General features: G+C 37.5%; 2 long non-coding RNA genes across 3 annotated transcripts in view; both read right to left on the bottom strand.

Annotated features, from left to right (window-relative positions):
• LOC120203419 overlaps positions 1-17,545 on the bottom strand; it is a 46,017-nt gene that overhangs the window by 12,592 nt on the left and 15,880 nt on the right. The window lies entirely within an intron of this gene.
• Positions 347-17,522, bottom strand: LOC120203226. Of its 2 annotated transcripts, none has more exons than XR_005523803.1 (6): positions 17,472-17,522; positions 17,323-17,386; positions 17,094-17,248; positions 8,445-8,701; positions 8,188-8,341; positions 347-548 (listed from the first exon to the last, which is right to left on the bottom strand). It is a non-coding gene; the product is annotated as an uncharacterized LOC120203226 (long non-coding RNA). The 2 variants fall into 2 exon arrangements; XR_005523805.1 differs by having other exon boundaries at positions 347-545.

Below are 17,545 nucleotides of genomic sequence, written 5' to 3'. Positions count from 1 at the left end.
TCTAGGATTATTCCTGCTGGGCCAGTAATTCATTTAAAGGGTATGGGCATAGTTACATAAATCGCTCAAAAGCCCACGATCTACGTACTGTGCGCTGCGATCCAAAACGCGGTACGAACGAGTTCCAGGTCGTTTCAAAATCGCGATTTGGTACATCGTAGTTCTGCAGCAGGGATAAGAGGAGATGCAATCAAAAAAATAAAGGGATTGGGGTTTAAGCGAGAAAAAATCAGAGAAGAAGAGGGATCGGGGAAACAAAAAAAACAATGAGTTTTTAGGGGAAAATTGAAAGACAAAAAGGTAAAACAAAAGAGAAAAAGAAACAAAAACCGAAACTTACCTTAGGTGTTTTCATCGCGGCCTCACTGGAGCTGGAAGAGCCCATCATCGTTGTAGTAGATATTGATTCTCTCGAGTTGAAGATCTTGGTCTCCTTGGTAACGATCGGTTGGATATATGTCGTGCTCGGCACAAACAACCTCCCAAATCTTGGCTCCGATTTGGTTGCCGCACTGGTCACCTTGAATGTGGAGGATCTCACACATCTTCTATTATGGAGAGAAGAGAAACCAGAAAGGATAAATGAAGGGATTTAGAGAGATGGCAAAATAAGAGATGTAAAATTGAAAATGGAAGTGGGAAGAACTTGGTTTTTATATAAAATATATTTCATTTAGTTTTGGTCTAATTTTGATTTTAGATCCTCTATTCTACTCAAATTTTTTTTTTTGATAGGAATGACAGGCCTCGTTAAAAACCCCTTCATAATTAATGGATCATAAAGTGCTCCTTAATCAGCGGAAGAGGAAAAGAGTGTCTTAATTCATTAAACACATAATTACATAATACTTGGGGAACAATCATATAGACTCCCTATACACACCAACCCATAGTAAAAAAATAACAAACCCAAACATAACCAAAAGGCTAAACAGCTGGCCAATACCAGCATTTGCTAAGGCATCAGCCTCAACATTAGCTGACCTAGCAACCCATCGAATGATGCCTCCCAAACCTCTTAACTTAGTAATAATTCCGTACACAAGGTTTATATACATTGGGACATCTATCAAAGTTCTTGATCCAGTCCACCGCAACTTTACTATCGGATTCAACAATCAAGCGATCCTCAAAACGCCGCTGAATTGAAGCAAAGAAAATCAAGCCCTTCTTAATTGCTATAAGCTCTATCAAAATGGGAGGACCCGGACCAGAAGCCTCTTGAAAAGAACCCACCACCGAGCCATTCTCCAAGAATTAAATACGTTGAAAATTCGTGATATTGTTGCCATGTGGATAGAATAAAGATGATTTGGATTCTCTATTATTCCTTTAGATGTTCAGCGATGATTTGAAGATGATCTATAAACAAGAATTGTTGGTATTAAAGTATAAATACCCTGGAAGGGCAATGAATTGACCAATTGAAATACATCATTTTAGGAGTTGTTGATAGCCCGATCGATTGACATAGATGGTAAGTGCCCTGAATCTTCGTTTCTACTTTATCAGCTCAAATTACTCTGTTCATACTTGAACACTTTCCTAAGATATATGAATTATAGAGGGATTCGAAAGTATCAACCTTAAATGTCTGATTAGATTGGTTATTAATCGGTTCTCTTCAATATGACCTCGTTCCTGGAATTCGATCAAATTTCATAAGTTTCGTGTTACCATACTGATAACTACAATGGCCTCTGAAAATACTTGGATTCTCTAGTGTGTTCCTTATGTACTACATAATTGTTTTATCTGTTTTGAAATATGGTACATTGAAATCTATGATTTACTGTTTATTGATACACCGACTTACCGGTGATGGTTTATGGACTATGACTGATATTATAACAATGATTACGGATTTATGGAAATTATGCTTATTGCATAAATTGTATTTTGAAATATTGATTTTGGATGGATTGCATTACAGAGTATAGCTCTGATCAAGCTGGTAAACCTTACGGACCTAATGTGACTCTTGGGTAGGCTCACGGGCCCCAAGATGCTCCATTAGGTTGGCTCCCTTTACTGTGTGCTTAGGGTAAGCCCTACGGACTTGCGAACTTAAGGATACAGGCCCCAAAGCCTATTCTTAAGTTGGCTTCCTTTTCGTTGTGTGCTTAAGGTAAGCCCTATGGAAGTAGTTCTGGGAACTGCGGATGGTACAAGAGAAAGGTTTAAACTACGAGTTTCAAAATTTAAACTTCATTATGATTTTATGAGATTTACTGAACTATCATTTGATAAGTGTACCTATTATGATTTATTGTACTGTTGGAACACACTAGACATCCTATTCGATCTCATGAAAACGTGATAGTATGAAATGCTTCCTATGAATTGACATATTCATGGCTTCTATTCGATGAACTACCAGTGGAACCTTAGATTATTCCGAAAATTTGTATACGTCTGATTGAATAAAGAAATTATGGCTTTCAATTTATCTGCATGTCCTATAGCATCATCTGGTAGTTCTGTATTACTGAGCTTTTCAAAGCTCACTCTATTACTTATAATTGCAGGTTAAAAGAATTGTACCATTATAGCTATCAGCATCAGTAAGGGAGTTCTTCCGGCGTTGCTTGCAGAGTATTTTGTATTTTGTTTTATATCTGAGTTTGAAAAACCTATTTAATTTCTGAATAATAATAAATCATTTTATGATTTTACATGTTTTAAGAAAAGTTTTAAATTTTTCGTTATTTTTACAGTGGGTCGCTCTGGTGGCCTAATGTGACACTCCAGATCGGATCGGGCTATCCGCATCGGTCTAAGGGGGTTACAAAGGGGTTGAACAATTTTCAAGGGGTTGCACTGTCACCAACAGAAGGCTCCTAAGGAGGTCTTGTAAGTTGTTGGGATGATAATATTTTCAAAGTGGAAGATCATTTTGTTAACAAAAGGTTCATAGCCATCTTTGGGAAGTTTAGAATTAATAATTTTAGATGTGGTTTCATTAACGTGTATGGGCCTTCCATAGAGGATGAGAAAGCTAACTCTTGAGGAACTTTGTTTGTTTCTGGCTAGTCACAGTACCCCTTATGTATGGGAGGGGATTTCAACGTATACTTATTTGATGAAGAGAAAGGTAGATCCCAGAACATGAATTTCATAGAGATTTTTAGGCTTTTTATTCTTCAAACTGGATTAATTGATTTACCTTTATCTGGAGGAATGTTCACTTGGTGCAATAATCAGGATTATCCAACTTTCATTAGACTTGACAGGTTCTTGGTGGATTTTAATTTCATGACAACCTTTCCTGAGATCAATCAATTTCTTCTTCCCAAGTCGGTTTAAGACCATAATGCCATCATTCATTCTTGAAAATGGAGGAGCAAGTTGAGGCAAAAGACCTTTCAAGTTGTTCAATTATCTAATGGAAGAGGTTGGTTTTGAGAAGCTGGTCGTTTCTTCCATCAAAGAGTTTAAGAAAAATCAAAATAGAGCTGGAATTTTAAGTATTCTGATAAGCATGAAATATGCCATTAAAGACTTGTCTGGTTCGAGGGGTCAATGTCCTAGTGCATCAATCATTGAGGTTTTGAAGGAAAAATCACAATTTAGAAAAGAAGCTACAGCAGAATCATAATTCGAATGGGATTGTTGTAGATCTGGTTTCGCTGAGAAATGATCTAGGGGATATATAAATCGAGGAACAGATTTGGTTCCAAAAATCGAGAGTGAAATAGGCGAAAGACGGAGATCGTAATTCAAGATTCTTCAATACTTGTGCTTCCATAAGGAAGAGGTTGAATTCCTTGAATGTTCTGAATATTAAAGAACCATCATCAAGGATTCGGCTCTCATTAAGGTAAGTGTCCGATATCATTTTTCGAAATTTACAATCGATCTACCTTGGAACTGGAAGATGTGAGGCTGAATTTTGCTAGTATTTCCTTGGAACAATGTCTTCTTCTAGAAAATGATTTTCGGAGGAGAAATTTGGGATGCCTTAAACTCGTGCGATAGCAAAAGCTCCAGGGTCGGACGGGTATAATATGGGTTTTTTCAAGAGGTTTTGGTCCTTTTTAAAAGAAGATATTTGAGATTTTTCCACAACTTTTTCGTTGGAAAATTGAGAGCTTGGGATCAATCATACCTTCATTACACTCATCCCTAAGGGTTCCAACATTGGTGGCTTAGATGACTATAGGCCTATCAGCTTTGTTGGAGGGATGTATAAGATTCTTTCCAAGTGTCTTTCGAGGAGATTGAGATGTTGCATTAAGGATCATCAGTTCTTCACAATTTGCTTTCATCCCTGGTCGACAAATCCTTGATTGCTCTTTTATCGCCATGAAGGAATTGACTACTGGAGGAAAAAAGGTCTAAAAGGTTGTTTTTCAAGGTGGATTTTAGAAAGGCTTATGACACAGTGGATTGGCCAATTCTTTTTAAGGTGTGAAGAAGATGGGTTTCGGGGACAAAAGATGTAATTGGATTAGAAAATGAGTTACTAATGTCTCGGTGTCAGTTTTGGTTAATGGGTGCCTACTGAGGAATTCCCAATGACAAAGGGCTTAGACAATGTTGCTCCTTTTTTCCGTTGTTTAATTTGATTGGGGAACTTCTCAACTTATTGTTACTTAAAACGATTTCCTTGGGCTTATTTGATGGTTTGGTGATCAAAAGCAAGAACGTTCTTTCAATTTATTGCATTTGCAATTCGTAGACGATCTAATTATTTTTTGTAAGGCCTCGAAGATGCAGATTCTTAATGTTAAGAGAGTTCTAAGAGTCTTTGAAGTTATGTCCGGTCTTCAATTGAATCTTAACAAAAGCAATTATTTGGCATTAACACAAGTGAAGAGGAGGTGAAGGAATGAGCAAGTGTCATTGGTTGCACAGTTGGAATATTCCCTTCAGATTATCTTGTGCTGCCTCTTGGTGCTATCATAAATTTTGCTGCCTTATAGGATCTGGTTCTTCAAAATTTTTACAAGAACTTTCAGGTTATAAGGCCACAACTCTTTTTGGAAGGGAAATTGGTCTTGTTAAAGGCGATTCTTTTGTTCTCTTCCTTCTTATTATTTATCCTTTTTTTTATAGAAGTTGGATGTCTCATTAAAACTCCCTTCGTATTCGTTCACATACTAAATGTATGTTAACGAATATTGGAAGGAAGAAAAGAGTACCTCAAATTTTATTGATAAAACTCGATACAAAAGACACCACGGAATATCCTCTCATGGATGTACACAATTACAACAAACACTTTAACCTCATATAACCTCATCCAAAGCCACAGTCTAAACACCTTACTTCTAATTACACACCAACAGTAGGAATAAAACAGCGCAACAGAACATAATACAAATTAAAGCAACACCTACAACCATATAGACTAAAACAACCACAATTGAAGAGACAAGATCTAATGAGACTCTTCTTCTTCAGAGCCCAAGTTTGGTTTGAATGAAGGCTCTATCTCATGCACCATGACCTTGAAGAAGTTGTCACCAACCTTCAATTCCACCATCGCATCAATTCTCGCATCAACCTTTGTAAGGACTTGAATTTTTGCCCGATCAAAGGATGATGGAGACTGACAACTTTCGTCGATAGCTAGTAATAAACCCCACTTATCAACAATGTTCTTGAAAGTATCTCAATTCCATGTGTGAAAATGAACACCCTCGCAAACTAACCATACTCGACGACACTCCATTACCAAACTCTCTGACCAAGCTTCAACTATGGAGAACCACTCTGCGAGAATCTTTGATTTATCGTTCTTCACACTTCTCAAGGAAGCATTGTCTTCGAAAATCATTAAAATCGCATTACCTGCAGCTCTCATTAAGGTGAAGCCAGTGAGGCCCTTCGTTTGCATTTGTCTGGCGAGATGACCAATTTTGACAAAGTCCACGCACCACCCCACTAGACAAGCTTCTTATTATTTATCCTTATTCAAGATGCCTTATTCTGTGAATAAAAAGGTCAATTCCATCATGGCTAGATTCTTATGGAGGGTGAATAGAAAAAATAAGATTCATTGGGTTAATTGGTTGACAGTGTGCAAAGCCAAAGAGAATGGGGTCTCGGTGTGTTGGAACTCAATTTTATGAATAGAGCTCTTCTTAGAAAATGGTCTTGGAGGTTCTCTAATGATAAAGAATCCAATTGGAGGAAGATGATTTGCAATAAGTACAATATTGACAAGAATTTATTGTTGTTCAACAGTAAGATTCCGACACAAGCTTCTTGACTTCGGAAATCGATGGTGAAAATCATTTTAAAGAAGATTCTTTTCGGTCCAAGTTTCGCAGCTTGTTTATGTACATTTTCATTCGGTTTTGGCAAGACATATGGGAGTTGGAATCTACTCTCAAAGATGCATTCCCTAGACTTTTTGTCCTTTCAACAAATTAAAATTGTAAGTTAATAGAATTTGGCAAAATTCGAAATGAAGGTTGGGTTTATAATATAGAGATGAGAAGAAAATTAAGCGATTGTGAATTGGATCAGTGGACAGAATTGTTATCAATCATTAATAGAACTAGTCTTTCGAAAGTTTCGAGAGATGGTTTGTTTTGGAAAGGTAATGGGGAGGGTTTTTATACTGGCAGCTCTTGTGAAGTAGTGTTCTTTTAGCTCGGAAGCAGATCCCCTTTGGAAGAGTATCCTTTGAAGGGGGCTGGTGCCTCCTAGGGTGGAGACTTTTTCGTGACAGTTGTTCATAAAAATTAGCTGTAAAGGCAGAATTATCAAAGAGGGGTTCAAGGAATAGTGGATGTCTTGTCCATTACGTAAGCAAGAGTTGGAATCTTCCGCACACGTTTTCTTCTCCTGTCCAGTTTCGTGGAATCGGTTCCTCAATCTATGGATATTTCTTCGGTTTTTCACGAAAATGCTAAATTGTTTCTTTTAGCTTAGGAATATTCTTTAGATAATTTGGAAATTTAGAAATGCTATTGTTTTTATGGGGGGGATGTTAGATCAGAATAAATTATTTTTTACTGCTAGGTTCAGGCTTGTTTCTTGGTTCTTAGCAAAGACTAATGATGTTTCCATTTCCAAAGACCTCATTAGTGATCTTTCTCTAGGGGATATCTGCTCGAATTCTAAAAATCTGTTAGTTGAACAGATTCCTTAGTCCCCTCCTCCCAAAGGTTTCTAAGCTGAATGTGGATGCAGCCGTCAGTGCTGATTGGAAGACTAGTGGACTGGGCGGGATTTTGAGAGATGAAGTTGGTTCGATGCCTGGTTCTTTCCAAGAAGCTGATGGTCCAGGTCCACTTACCTTGTTGGAGCTCAAGGCAATCAAGCAGGGTTTAATCTTCTTTAATTCCTTTTGATGGAGTTTTAAGAAACGTTTAATTATTGAAAGTGATAGCAAGTTGTCTGTGGAGTGGGTTAAGAATCTAGATAAATGTCCAGAGGTGTTTGTTACTATTGTTAAGGATATTGTTGAAAGGTTAAGAGTTCAGCAAGGTTATTCGTTGTAACTAGGGCAGCTAATATAGAGGCTGATGGTTTAGCTAAATCTGGTATTGGTTAAGTTTGGGAGTTTCAGCTTGGGTGTTCTTCCTTTTGTTTTTTGGGCTTTCAGTTGAAAGGGGTTGTTATTGGAAGTAGTCTTCTCTTTGTAATACTTTTTTATCAACAATATTTGAGGTACTCTTTTCCTTCTTCCGCTGATTAAGGAATTCCAGTAGGCGTTCCTTTAATCATGAAGGGGGTTTTAACGAGGCCTACTCTTATAAAAAAAGGAATAGAATTTCTTTTCTCAGACATGAGCTTGATATGACCAATATCAACCTCAAGTTGGAGTGTTGATGTTTTGAGTTTGATACTGAAAATCAAATATTATGTTGCAACCTAGAACCTTAAACTAGAAATCAGATAGTATGTTGCAGTTGAGAATTTAGGTTGCAAACGATTTTGTCATGTATATCAGGTGTAATGTTTTTTTTGTTGTTTTTTAGTCTGTTTTAAGTTGAGTGTTTATTTTACACTAATGTTTGACAGGTGTGCATTTCAAATTATTGTGTTTTGTAATCCTTTTAAATGAAATTGTTAGAATGACGAGAGTAGTCCAAACCTCTCCATCTTTGTTTAGACAATATGCATTCTTTTCTCCTTTGATTTTCTGCTCCTCTCCTTTTTTCTTTCAAGCTTGTTTTCTTGGTTTAAACTTTACAATATAAACCATTAAAATCATATAGAATTTCATACCTGAAACTGAACCAAATGGATCAAATTCATCAAAGACCTTCACTTGATGATTTCGAGAAGCTGGATTATTAAGATCAAGGGCTACTTGGTAAGGATTATTATTACTAGCAGGAGGAGAACCCCCAAGAGCAACTGTTACAGAAGTTGGTCAAACCTATCATAAAATATATTTTTCAGTGTGTATCAAGCAAAACACAATTGAAAGTGACATGTATTTGAAAAGAAATACTTTTCACTATAAGAAGGGTTAGGGTTACCTTCATCCCGATAGTGATCATCAGCTCCAGCACCACTTCCTCTAACAGAGAAGATGATCATGTCAAGCAAAACACAATGAAAGTAACACAAATGTTTGAATTCCCACTGACCATCATCTCTATATCCGTACTCAAGGTCTCTTCCATGACCAATCTGATCATCATAATCCCTGTTTCCATAATGATTATAATCATATTTGTAGTTATATCCTCATTAATCTTTCCTATACATTCCACCTGTTGATGTCTTTTGAAACCTGTAGAACAAACAAGAAAATATTATGGAAGAACACAACATCCCCACTAATTAATATTCTCATATCAAGAATTAAACTCCAAAGCAATATCTTTAACAAGCTGTTTACAGGAGAAGGAATGTAATCATACAGATCCCACTGATCATGATCAAGAAATGTAACTAGAATGTACATAAATGGAAATAAATAAAAAAGAACTATATTAAGCATGGAGCTTTTCTATTTGAGTTCCATTTATATGCTAATATTCTCAAAGTTTTATTACTCAAGAAAGAAAGAAAAAAATGGATGTCAATTGGTGAATGCATGAACAATGAATATCTTACAATTAAAGGTATGGATGAGAAAATACAGCTGCACCTTTGGATAAAAAAACCATTTTAATCAATCTCAAAAAAAATTCATGGACAAATTAATGTGACATCAAAATGTAAATGAGTAGCATAAACGTGTCTTTCACTGTTATGTGAACAACATATACAACATAACACTTCAAGTATACTAAAGTTCAACCCTATATAACAGAATGTTTCATCTAAACCTTATAAAGCAAATACATTTCATCTTAAGAACCATGAAAATCAAGGCTAACAGACCAAAGAGTCCATACCTGTTAGAAGAACAATTATCAACAAAACCTCAAACCATATTCGATATACTTGTTGTAGACAGAGGAAAACTTTTACCATCTAAACCATTATCTCTCTCAAGATGATCCATAGACAATAAGTTTCTAATCTTACGGAATTAAAAACAGATCATGTCAGCAATCATTATGCAAAAAATTAACATTTGAATTTCCAAAATCAAATTGAACAAAAATAAATATGAATACAATAAGCATTCAAAAATAGAAGGGCTTTCAGATGAATTATGTCTTCCATTAAATGTTATAAAAAAACATAAAGACTACAGAGAAGAAATTAAATATTCAAAAATAGTAAATCGAGAAAGAAATACTCTGCATACTTAAAGACAATCCAAAACAGGTTCAAGGATTTTATATTTCAATTTAAAATCAAAATTGAAATAAGTCAGCAAAATAGTCTTTCAGGTTTTAATATAAAATTGTCACTAGTATGTAACTAACAGTAAAAGGTTTATGCCCCAAAATGTAATATTCCTATTTAAATGACTAACAATTTGGTAAGAAACATGTAATTCAAAGATAGAAAGTACACTACAACCAACCACATAAAAGATAAATTAAAAAATAATAAAATGGAATTTGAAGCAACAGCGCATCCATGAAAATCAAGGTTAGCAGACCAAAGGGTCCATACCTGTCAGAAGAACAATTATCACATAACCGCAAACCATATTCAATATACTTGTTGTAGACAGAGGAAAACTTTTACCACCATCTAAACCATTATCTCCCTCAAGATGATCCATAGGCTTCTAATCTTTCGGAATTAAAAACAGATCATGTCTGTAATCATTATGCAAAAAATAAACATTTGATTTCCAAAATCAAATTGAACAAAAAAAATTTGAAGACAATAAGCATTCAAAAATAGAAGGCTTTCAAATGAATTATGTCTTCCCTTAAATGTTATAAAAAAACAAAAAGACTACATAGAAGAAATTAAATATTCAAAAATAGTAAATCGAGAAAGAAATACTCTGCATACTTAAAGACAATCCAAAACAGGTTAAAGGATTTTATATTTCAATTTAAAATCAAAATTGAAATAAGTCAGCAAAATAGTCTTTCAGGTTTTAATATAAAATTGTCACTAGTATGTAACTAACAGTAAAAGGTTTATGCCCCCAAAATGTAATATTCCTATTTAAATGACTAACAATTTGGTAAGAATCATGTAATTCAAAGATAGAAAGTACACTAAAACCTACCACATAAAAGATAAATTAAAAAATAATAAAATGGAAATTGAGACAACAGCGCATGTCAAACCTAATATTTGGACAACTCGGAAAATTACATTTTCAGGGCTATATGTCAAGAAAAAAGAACATAACATAAACTATGTTTCATAATTGAAGATGACTATGACCATCTAGGTAATTTTTTTTTGATAGGAATAGTAGGACTCCTTAGGAACCTCCCTCATAGTTTACATTTGATGTAAACTGATTGAGGGAGGAAAAGAGCACCTCATTTTATTGAAAAACCAGAATTACATAAGATACACAAAACATCCTGGTCCTGAGAAACACAGGATAAACATAACACTCTAACCCTCGAAAATACACCATGACCATAATACAAAAAGCGATGAGAAAAAAAAACACCCATCAGCCTAACCCCACACCACATATCGTAACGAACAACACTAAGCCTTCAACACTCATCCGATTCCCTGCTTAGCTAACCTATCTGCCTCATATTCAACTCCTAGAAACCCATCTCAGAACAACACCCTTTGTAGAAACAAGAACTCCTATTTCCAGAAGAGCAATCCTTTCTTAATCGCTTTCAGTTCAGATAGAATAGGGGGACCAGGGCCCACTGCGGAAGAAAATTAGCTAAAGTGCAGCTGCAGGAGTCTCTCAAAACCCCACCAATACCACCCTGCATCCCATCTCCAGTCACTGCCCGTCGACATGAGTTTGAACATATCAGATGGAGGAGGAGTCCAGCACTAATCTTCTTAGAACTCGAATTAGAGGGTAATAATCCGCCGCGTAGGATCCCTACTAGAGGTCTGTCAATCCGAACCCCCGGGTATTTAGCCAAGAACCTTTAGCCATCTAAATCTAGTAATGAAGAAACAGAACAGTAGAGTCACATATGCCATTTTCAAATACAACCTCATTTCTGGCCTTCCAATAGACCAAATATGACAGACGAATAAACCTCCAAATAGGGAATTATTCCTAAGGTTCGACCACGAACACAAAATTGAAGAAGGGTCTTGAGGCATCACCGTAGAGATATTCCATAACCTTAGAAATTTACTCCACAATTCCGAGGCAATAGGGCACGTTAGGAACAGGTGTGCAACAGTTTCATCCTGATCATGACACATAGGACAAAGAACATCCGAATCTGAAGTCCTCTTCTCTTCAATTCCACTCTCACTGCCACTTTTGATGACAGATCTGCCATAATAAAGTTTGAACTCTTGGAGGCGCCAATCCATCCCAACCCACTTCTTCCATACAAAACTCCCTTCCGACCTATCTTGTAACGATATCGACAAGATTTGACCGAGAAAGTGCCATCCCCCTTTCCTGACCAGCCCAAAAATCATCCACACATCGTGACAGCGACGACTTGTCAATCAAAGACATAAATGCAATCCACTGGTCCATTCCCAATCACACAACATTCTTCTAGTTGTATATTCCACCCCAAACCTCATCTTCATACTCACCAAACTCAGAGATCATCCCCCATTTGTTTGTCGACAAAGCTAATTCTTGGGAATTGTCTTTTTAAAGGCAGATTAGTAATCCAAATATCATTCCAAAAAGCAATCGACCGCCCATCCCTACAATGACCTTGAATTATTTCTCAAAATCCACCAATCTTATCATTCTTATTATAGTTACTGAGAATACCTCTCCATATCCAGGAATCAAAGGTGTAGACGCATCTGAAATTGAGAGACAAAGTGCTAACGTTGGATTTGCTGCAAATCAGTTCTTCCACTGACTATATTTTTCATTAGCAAATTTCCAAACCCATTTCCCTAGAAGGACCCTATTAATCACCCTTAAAATCCAGTTACCCAGACCACCCTCTTCGATTGGTTGACAACCGACTTCCAATTCACCCAGTGGATTCGTTTTTTCTCAAGATCATATCCCCAAAGGAAGTTGGCCATCAGCGAGTTCAACTTCTGAGCCACTTTGTGTGGAATCTTGAAAATCGATAGGTAAAAAATTGGCAAAGATGAAAGCACCGATTTAACCAAAACAAGTCTGCCCGCCAACGACAGTGAATTACTTTCCACCCAGCTAACTTCTTATTAAAATTCTGGACAACCGGTTCCCACATACCCACTGAATTTTTCCTAGATCCAATCGGTAAACCAAGATAGACATTGGAAATACCCCACTCCACATCTTGCTTTCCTAGCACAATCCTGAACCCTATCAGCATCCATATTAACCCAAATACAGTACACTTTGACAGATTTAATGCACCCCAGACATCACACCGAAGACCCTCAACACTCTTCTCAAGTTTAGAAATTGCATTGTTGAATCGCTGCAGAAGAGGATTAAATCATCAGCAAACTGCAGATGAGTCACTGGAAGGAATTGCCAATCCTACCAATGCTAAACCCTTGAAAGCCCTTTATCAACTGCCTTAATCAACATAAGATTTAATAATTCCCCCACTAAATTGAATAGGAGAGGGGAAAGGCTGCCCCTTGTCTCAACCCTTACTAAATTGAATTCCTCGGTAGGGGAACCATTAACTAACACCGAAATAGATGCCGTTGAAACACAACATTTAATCCATGAGATCCATTTATCCCCAAAACCCATGTCCTTCAATATCCTGAATAAGATAGGCCACTCAACCGAATCATAGGCCCTACGGAAGTCAGCTTTAAAGACAATTCCTTTCCTCCCTTGTTTTCTCCAATATTCGATTCCTTCATTTGCCAAAAGTGCACAATCTAGCAACTGCCTACCCGGAATAAATGAGAATTGTGAAGGGCTAACCAAACCTTGAATAACAGAGACTAGTCTTTTCGAGAGTATTTTAGAAATAATCTTGTAGAGACTGCCAACGAGACTAATGGGTCTGAAATCTTCAATTCCCTGTGGGTTAACCTTCTTTGGAATTAACGTAATGAAGGAATGATTCACTCCCTTTTCCCATAATTTCCCTCTTTGAAAATCTTGAACAAACTGCATGACAAGGTCTTTCAATATAGTCCAGTATTTTTTAAAGAAACCCATAGTAAATCCATCCGGACCAGGTGCCTTAGCACTGTCCGCCTTAAAAACAGCATCCCACACTTCTGTTCAGTGATACTAACCTCTAATCCAGCCTTTTGTTCCACGGTCAATTTGGCAAAATTCAGATTACATTCCTCCACCTCCAGAGATGATATCTCATTGTATTTACTTTAAAGTAATCAAAAATAGCCGATTTAATCATGTTGGGATCAGAAATATCAATCCCAGCCACTTTCAAAGACGAAATAGCATTCATTCTGCTCCTATTCAGAGCGCAAATGTGATAAATCTGGTATTCTATCCCCATCCTTGATCCATTTATTACGTGATTTTTGGAACCAAATACTCTCCTCCTTCCTATGCAGACCCCACAATTCATTCCTCCAAGCTACTAGTTGCCCCCATTCTTGTGTTGAAATTCCCCGACCCTGAGACTTTAATTCCAAGTCGTTTATCCTATTTTCGAGCTCTGAAATCTTTTCTACATCCCATATTATTGTTGTATGGCCACTTCTTAATGGCTTTCTTCGTTCCATGAAGAATACTCAACATACCCCTTCTTGCATTCTCCCTCTTTAAATCACCCACAGCATCATGAACCAACCCATCAAACCCTTCATCCTCTAGTAAATAGTTAAAAAACCGGAAAGGTTTAGGGCCCCAATTGTTGTGGTCATCTTCCAGCATTATAGGGTTTATGATCAGATAAGGATTTCGGCAACAATTTCTGGATAACTTTTGGAAATATCTGGAAAAAATCACCACTTAATAGAAACCGATCTAATCTAATCCACGTTGAAGCTTCTCTATTGTTGCACCAAGTAAATCTCCCTCCAACTAAAGGAAGATCCATAAGGTTAAGATTAAATACAAAGTTGGAAAATACCTCCATAGAATGCCAATTCTGTTGGACTCCAATTTCTCCTCGGATCTATATAAGCATTGAAATCCCCTAAGCATACAGGCAAATCAAGCTGTTGTGTAAAAAACATTAGCTCACTTAAAAACTCCTCTTATCAGACTCAACCGACGGCCCATACACATTATAACCCACAATCAAAGTTAACAGTCTTAACCTTTCCTGATAAAGCAAGGAACCTATTATGCTTAAACTCCCTGCTCACTTCAAACAGATTTTCGTTCCACAGACAGATTAGACCCCCTGCAGAACCAGTAGATGGCTGAAAGCTAGACCCTTTTAGGAAATTTCCCCCTTTTTCCTCAACAATCCCTTTCGACATTTGTTCAACTTAGTTTCCTGGAGAAACAGAATCATCGGTTTGATTTTTGAAAACTAATCTAGCAACAGCTCTTGATTTTTCCTTTTTTCCAAGCCCTCTCACATTCCATGAAATCAATTGATTTGTGACATAATTAATAAAAGCAACAACCTTTACTATCTTGAAAAAAATCAGTCAAGCTTCTACTATTCTCACTAAGCTCCATCTTCAAGATCTCCTTTTCCAGAATTTGATTACCCCATTTGAAAGAGATCCCCAACATATCACAAACATCTCTAGAAGCAGCAGCCTCCAGTCTTGCTTCAATACATTTGTTTGGGGGCGCTGAATTAACACTGGTTTCGATCCAAACTTTCCCTATCCAGACCTCTATCCAGTCTTTCATAAACTCGATCATGAAAACTAAATGACACTTCACCCTCCAACCAGAACTATCAGACCTCGTTGGAGCAATCCTTAACTTCTTTTCTTTATAATCCGCCCCTGGAAACCAGTTAGTATAACTGGATTCTCAACCCTTTCCACCTCTGTTCTGTCCGCATTACCCTCTCCTTTATCCCGAATTACTCTTTCCTCCATCAGACCTCATTAAAACAATATTCTGTAAACTGACTTTCGTACCATCCTTAAGCAAAAATGGTACGCAAAGCGGCGTAGCTCTATCCCGACCCTGCCTATTTGAGTAATCCATCTCCTTTTGCTGTAAGTCTCCAAGTTCCACCACCCCAGATTCTATTAGATTACCACAGCCCAGCTGCTTTAAAATAACAACTGGACCAGCCGTAGAAAGTCTAATGGGCTCACTCAAGTCCTCTGATTGGGCTTATCATTTTCATTAGAAAAAATATTCCTAATCCCAATACCCTGATAATTCCCTCTCAAATTCAAATCCTCTGCTGGAAAGTCTGACACCTTACTCCACTAGATTGACCTTCTCCCTCCTTCCACAGTAAATTCTGACCTGCTTCATCGCCAACTAAAGCTGAACTTCCATCCCCTACTAACCATCTGTCTACTCTGTCCCTAGTATCCTCAACTGGCAGGTCTGGTCTACCACCCCCAACAGCGCACTGTTCTTCTTCATCCTCTGAAAATTCATCATCTCTGAACCTATCCTCTCCGGCAACCATTGAATTTCCTACCAAAAAACTTTCCTGTTTAATAAGACCGACCCCACGTTAATTTTAACTTTAAAAGATCTCCCATACGAGCCCAGCGTAACAGACTCCTGAACATCATAGGGACTGGCCACCCTCAGTAAGGCCTGGCCACCGCCATGTCCCTCTTTTCACCGTCGAATCGTGGATACAGACTAGCTTCCCCAACTTTGAGACAAGTTTCTCCATAAAGAGGACATTCCAGCATAATACGGGATACCAATTAACTCTACTGAACAGAAAGCCATCGGTACCGTCATCATTCAGAAGGATATCAATCCAATCAACCAGAAGGACAATTCCACTAATCTGCTCGACCACACCTCCTTAAAATCTTCCTCCGAATCAAGGTTAATATGCAAGAGTTCCACGCATAACCCCAACTAGCTCCTTTAACCTTGAACCCATCACTTGCCAATCCCTTCAGCACTAGTTCCAGATCAAAGTGAGGTTTGATAATCCCTGTCAATGCTCTCTTCACCCAATCCCTTTCATCAGAGGGAATTTGCATCTCCCAAGATTTCTAATTCCATTATCTTTACAAGGGTGACCCTCCCTACCCTTTCATCAACCGGGACTTTCCTCATCCCATCAGACGAGGTTAAAGCAACCATATATGACCTCTCATCCCTAAACCGACTAAAAGACTCAGATCCCGCTCTACTCCTCTGTTTCGCACCCTTAGTCGACTTATCTTCATCTTTTCTGGACTTACTTCCACCAACTTGCAAGGTCCTCTGCCTCCGATATTTAGCTACACATACCGAAACTCTCTTCCTGTCAATCCAAGTACCATTGACCTTCTCTATCGCCTCCAGCATTTCTTTTTCCTTCGCAAACTGAACAAACGCAAACGAATGATCTCTATAATTTGGTTTGTTAGAACTATTCGGGATATAAACTCTCAAAACACTCCCATGGTGACTAAAAATTTCCTTTAATGATCTCCAAGTGACTCTTTTGCTAAGATAATCAACAAACACCGTCCACTCCTCGCCAGAGTGCGGACCTCCTAAGACTCTCTCACTCATTGCTAACTATTTCAGGAGTAGTGGATATAACCATCTAGGTAATAGAATTGGAACATTGAATTCATATAGAATTTCATACCTGAAACTGAACCACATAGATCAAATTCATGAAAGACCTCCACTTGATGGTTTCGAGAAGCTGAATTATTAAGATCAAGGGCTACTTGGTTATGATTATTATCGCTAGCATGAGGAGAAACCCCGGGAGCAACTGCTACAGAAGTTTGGCAAATCCTATCATAAAAGATATTTTTCAGTATGCACCATCAAGCAAAACACAATTGAAAGTAATGTCAATAAAGAGATACCTTTCTCTATAAGAAGGGTTACCTTCCATCCTGAGAGTGATCATTAGCTCTAGCACCGCTTCCCCTGACAGAGAAGATCATCAAGCTAATTAGATTCCCCATGTCAAGCAAAACACAATTGAAAGTAACATGTCTTTGAAAAGAAATACCTTTCACTATAAGAAGGAATCTGAATCTCAATTACTGCTTCTACATAACTGCAAAAGCACCGACATTTTGGTGA

This window comes from Hibiscus syriacus, unplaced genomic scaffold (genome assembly GCF_006381635.1).
Source record: "Hibiscus syriacus cultivar Baekdansim isolate YM2019G1 unplaced genomic scaffold, ASM638163v2 tig00000002_pilon, whole genome shotgun sequence".
NCBI lineage: Eukaryota > Viridiplantae > Streptophyta > Magnoliopsida > Malvales > Malvaceae > Hibiscus > Hibiscus syriacus.
The sequence above is the reverse complement of the archived record's forward strand: the minus strand, read 5'-3'. Positions and strand labels throughout refer to the sequence as shown.